Raw genomic sequence first — 6323 nt, 5'->3', positions numbered from 1 at the left:
TCTTAGGTCCTTAGATTTTTGTAAGTGCTTGATTTGGAAGACAATTATAAACTCAATATTACTTTGGACCTAGTTGTTTCTATGTCGGTTTGATTACTTAGTGAACTAAATCATAATCAAACATACAAACAACGCATTCATGCATAATATACATATACCAATATATAAAAGCATAAATAATTTGGTGAACTAGTATGGCCCAAAACTTTGTCTTGAAGAATCCAACCTTCCTCACCTTGTTAGCTTGACATCGTCTTGAACTCTATTTAATAACCTAACTTAAAGTTCTAAATTTCCTAGAAATAGAAATACTTGAAATAATTAAATAATTACATCAAAATTTCAATGGTAGGCAGACCATATTTAAAAATTTAAATTCAAAGATAAAACGGTACGCAGACCGTATTTAACTATCCTAGATTGACCATACTAGTCACCATGAATACCTGCAATACATAAAATATATTCTATGAATTCATCCATTCGTGTCCTAAAACGAATGGCCCAAATAAATATGCAAGTATTTACGTGATTTATTTAAAAATCACGTTCTCATAAAACGCGTCCTTAAAGATTAATCAATTCCGAATTATTAATCCTTAGAATTATTTTAATCAAAATTTAATTTAATTAAAGTAATGGTGCCCTACGAAAATAATTAAAATTAATTATTTCATTTTATTTCATTAAATGGCTCCCACTTAAACTAGTATTTAATTTGGATAATTTAATTTTAAATATTTAATTAAACTCACGGCCTGGCCCAAGTTAAATAAAATAAATTAATAAAAAAATCCACCCTTAGCCATTTCATGCAAAAATTAAATTCAAAGCCCAAACGAAGCAAAATAGCCAATTTGTGCAACACGGTCTAGGCATGCGCCCAGCCCAACATTGCCTAGTGCATTGTGTGCCATACGAGGCCTCGATGAGCATCGCCCCTGCCTCGCAAAGCACAACGCACATCCCGGAGCTATGATGCTGCTGCTGCTGCATTGCTCGTCGCTGGTCGCAAGCCAAGGCCAGCGCTGCTGCCTTGCTTGCTCGCTGCTTCGTCGCTGAGCCAAGACACAACTGTTGCTTTGCTCGTTGCTTCGGCCAGCGCGCGCTGGCACGCCCAGGTCGCTTGCTGGTTGCCTCGCATTGCTGCGTCAAGCTACGGGGGGGGGGGAGGGGGCAGCGCGCATGGGCTATGCCCAGCCACACGCACCACACACCCATGTTCCACGCCTTTGGTTCATGCCGTACGAGCCAATTAATCAAAAAAAATTTAATTTCACGGAACTTTATTTGCGTGACGTTATTTTCCTTTGAAATTAACAAAATCAACCGTTTTATTTTTCGAAAAATAACAAAGTGGGTGATTTAATTAGTTTTCGAACAATCCAATTTTGAGAAATTTATTAAATCTTGGCTAACAACATTTAAATTTCACGAACGATCTTAAAAATTTGAATATATTTGATAATCCAATCCAAAATTTTAAATCGTTCTAAACATTTAAATTTTAGATTTTTATCAATTTGGTTTAAGTGATGATTAAAATTAACGAATCTAATCAAAATTTTAATCCAATAATTTTTTAAAAAAACTGCCACTTATAATGAAATTATATTCCCTTTACCAATTAAACACATTTCTAGATCTAAACTATTTTTAAAATCAATTTACGATCTAAAAATCACCAATTTAGGGAAAAATAAAATTAGGGTTTATACTTAACATTTATTTCCGAAAATTTTACCATAATTTTAAAATATACCCAAGACAAGTAGGGAAAAATTTCAATTAATTCCGAGTAGTTTAGGTTGTGCAATTAATTGAAAAACTTTCCGAAATTGTTAATTTAATTCATTAATTAACAAAAACGCCCAAAAACTCAAAATTCGGGGCCTATTTTTGCGATTATGTTCCCATGACTTGATCTTAAAATGCCGTTTTCAATCAGATTAGGGTCGGAAAAATTAAATTTCCTACAATTTTCGAATTCAAAACATATTCTACGATCTATCCAATAATCCAGAAATATTTCGTAAATTCATGAAAAAATTCAGAAAAATTCGACAACATCACAAACATATTAACATGCCAAAAATTACTTAAAATACATGTTGCTCATGATACCACTGTAGGGGAATACAGTTAAATACATATTAATGCAGCGGAATAATCCCCGAAGCCAGGAACAATGCATAAAGTACAGATTAAGCAGACTTACGTTTGTAGCGTGTTTTCCCTAGTTCAACGAATCACGAACACGAACAAGAACTCCAAATGTCGTTCCTCTACTTGGTTCACCGACACGTTCAGATCCGTCTTGAGATCAATAGCTTAGACATCACTCAAGATATTTTTGCTTTTAGGGAAGAACAATTCTAATGGAGGCACAGAGAGTTTAGGGTTTCTCTTGCCTTAGGTTAGAATCTGATTTTTGCATTAGGTTAGGAAAAACAAGATCAAGAAATACGGAATGGAGTTAGCAAAGACCACCCACACCCCCATGGGAACAACCACCACGTTGGATGTAAAAGTGTCGATCAGACAAGGTATAGAGGTATGATTGGTTCTCTACTTTATCTTACTGCCAGCAGACTCGATGTTGTATTCAGTGTCGGGGTCTGCGCTCGCTTTCAATCCAATCCAAAATAATCTCACCTTAATATTGTTAGAAGAATCCTAAGGTACTTAAAAGGAACAGATGATCTATGCTTATGGTACCCTAACTATGATCACTTTGACCTCAAAGGATATACAGATGCAGACTATGCAGGTGATCCAGTAAAAAGGAAAAGCACATCCGGAATGGTCCAGTTCCTAGGAGTGTGTGCCGTCTCCCGGGCATCCAAGAAGCAGAACACAGTAGCACTATCCACCACAGAAGCCGAATATGTAGCTGAAGCATCTTGTTGTTCCCAAATGTTATAGATCAAACAATAGCTTAGATACTTCGGTATAAGATTAAATTGTGTTCCTATTCTTTGTGATAACACTAGTGCCATCTGTATATCTAAGGATCCAATCCACCACTCAAGAGTCAAACACATACACATTCGTTATCACTTTCTAAAGGACAATGTGAAAAAGGAACTGGCCAAGCTTGAATTTTGTCCCACAGAGGAACAATTAGCAAACATTCTCATAAATTATACATTTATGTGGGGCAATTAAAAATGAATGAAAAGCAATTTTGGTTCGTAGAATATTACGAACCAGGTGCATGCATAATTGTTCATCTTTTTCTTCACTTAAATACGCATCCCACATCAATTCCCAACACCAAAAACCTTTCCCATTCCAATCATCCCGCCTATAAGAAGAGGAGAATCAGTATCATTTCTTCACACTTAACGAAATCAACCCAAATTCAAATTTCAAAACCAAACCCTTATCCTTCCCTTAAATTCGTGAACAACCTACCCATTATAATCATGACCCTCAACAAATTCACATTTTCCAATCCTTCCAACCCTTTATCTCCCTCAGAACCCATCATCACCGTCATTCCTCTCCAAACCACCCACCCTTCAAACACTGATTCCATGGCTTCGAAATAACCTACCACCAAACCACCAGCTTCAAATTCCACCACCAAACTCGCCACCAAGCGCAAGCTCGTGCTGAAAAAGGAACCGGCGGCACCAACTCATGGGGAATCCAGCCTTCCCATGGAAATGAAGGTCAAAACTGAAAGTGCTAGGTATCATTTCTTCCCTCCTGATCGTATGCTTCCTGGTCTTAGCAATGATTTTACTTGGTGTAGAGAAGTAGGGTTTGTCGAATTGTTGGAAACTCTAGAGTCATAGGGGTGGACCTATCTGTTTGAGGTTTGTTCAAACACTTGCATGTATCCGGAGGCTATGGGGGAATTCTAATCAAATTTATAGAATAAACGGGGTGTTTTTGAATCGGAAGTCAATGGGAAGACATTTTGTTTTGATGCTGAAAAATTAGGGTCTTGGTTTAAGGTCTCTGTCTTGGGTGAAGAGGTTTGCCACAAGGGTAAGGGACAAATTGAACTTGGGGGTACCACCATGAAGGAAGTGTACACATACTTTGGGGGACCGGGTAAACATCCTAAAGCCCTTTGTAGACACCTAATTTGTGTCTCCCCTAATGGGATGATGACGAGACCATTATCCTTGCTAGGTGGTTGTTACAACTCCGTACGGAATTCCCAATTGCGAAGGCGTATTCCAAAATCCAAAATCCAAAGTCCAATTCCCTAGCCCGTTCCCATTCCGGAACTCGGTACAAAATTCAATTTCTAAAAATCAAATTTAAAATCTAAACACAATCTCAACTAATGGACCTCTCCATTGGTTTTACAAGGTTGTTTCGAGTCGAAATGACACTAAGCACTCCAAAATCGGACGCCGACCCATAAAACCGAGCATGCCGGGCCCCGTCCCGTAAACCCGAGTACAAAATACGAAATACAAATAAGAAAAAGGGAGTGTTTTTAGTCGCAAACTTCCTTAATCCCCAAGCAAATCTACGTGCCAAACAACATACAAATCGTACAAAAGGTACAACACTACAAAACAAAGCAAGGAAGGTGCCATCGTCCTTTTTTGGCGGAACCTGGGACACATCACCTGCTCCAGGCGTTGGCCTTGCGCTAGGCACTGGCGTGTCTTGGCGTTTATCCACCTAATCTCCTATATAAACCCTCATTTCCACACCAAATGGCGAGGCAGGATTCAATACAACGTCGTAATTTCAATTTTTCCTCTCAAATTCCAAACACAAAATTCAAGTCCTAATCTACAATTTTCAATACAATTCCTCAAAAATATCAAAGCAATTGGGAGTACTAATCGGAAAAATAACCTAATCCTAAATAGGTACATCCGAATCCCTAATTAAGTCATCATGATATTCTCTACTCTTCTACCTTTCTAAGTTCAATTCAGTTCCTATGATGTTTTCATGTGAGCACAAACTCATGATAAACTAGAAAACATGTCCAAAAGTGCTATCTTTGGGGAGGTTTTCACTCTTGAACCTCTTCCTAAATGATTTTCTAAGCACATTTTCAATATCAATATGCAACATTCAAGCTTTATTTTCGAAAATGATTAGTAAAGTGAGGAACTTTCTGAAGGAAATAATGCCCTTGGTCCAAGTATGCATTCAATGTTAAGTCTAATAAATGCGGTTCAGTATTAATTAAAAAGTTAATAATTCAGTGAGATCAAGTGAGCTGAATGCCTAGCTAGAGGCCGCTTCAGTTCAAGTGGAATTAATGATATTAATCCACAGCTTACTCTTGACTGAACCCGTAGGGTCACACAAATAGTACGTAAACGGATCAAGTATTTAATGGCATTAAATACTCCATCTATGGATATTCGGAATCGACGGATCTTGGTTTCAGTGGGAGCTGAGATCGTCACAGGCAAGAAATGAATACTCCGGAAACGATGATATTGCCGGAAACGGAAATATGAATCGTATCGGAAATATAAATATTATCCAAGTCGTAGATGTTGCCGGAAACGGAAACATGGTACGTATCGGGAAATATTATCGGAAATGGAAATATTGCCGGAATCGGAAATATTGCCGGAAACGGAAATATTGTCAGAATCGGAAATATTATCGGAATCGGAAAATAATTCCGGAAACGAAAATATTAAATATTTGTTCGAAACAGAAATTAATTCCGGAATCGAAAATATTAAATATTGTTCATATAGGAAATATATTCCGGAATCGGGAATTTAATCGGAAGCGTATCGTACGAATAAGCATCGGACGAGGCCTGCCGGACGAGGGCCCAGCACGAAGCCAGGCCATCGCCCAGCAAGCCAAGCGCGCCACACGAACAGCCAAGGCCACGCCAGGCCCAGCGCAAGGCCAGGCCCAGCAGGTCGTGGCAGCGCGCACAGCGCGCGCAGCGCGCGCAGCTGCGAGCAGTGGGCTGCGAGCATTGCTGCAGCTCGCGTTGGCTTGTAGCTCGCGTGGGCCGTGCGGCCGTGTGGGCTGTGCGCGGGCATGGCCTGCACGCTTGCGGGTCATGCTCGCGTAAGTGTTTGTGTTCGCATATGAAACCTAAAACGTGCAGAATTCGGTTAATGATTAAATTTCTAATTCTATTTGATAAATTAATTAAATAAGAGTTTTATTATAATTCTAATTTAATTAATTCGTATCCTAATAGGATTCCAATTCTCTTTCTATACCCCTATAAATATGTGGCCTGGGTTCACAATTTATAACGAGTTATTCAAGTATTCAAAGTGAGTTTTTGAGAGAAAAATTCAGTCACACATCTTGCTCAAAAGTGCCGAAAATTTATAGTACCTTAGGGGCGATTCTAG

The sequence above is a fragment of the Spinacia oleracea genome, chromosome 1 (genome assembly GCF_020520425.1).
Source record: "Spinacia oleracea cultivar Varoflay chromosome 1, BTI_SOV_V1, whole genome shotgun sequence".
NCBI lineage: Eukaryota > Viridiplantae > Streptophyta > Magnoliopsida > Caryophyllales > Amaranthaceae > Spinacia > Spinacia oleracea.
The sequence above is the reverse complement of the archived record's forward strand: the minus strand, read 5'-3'. Positions refer to the sequence as shown.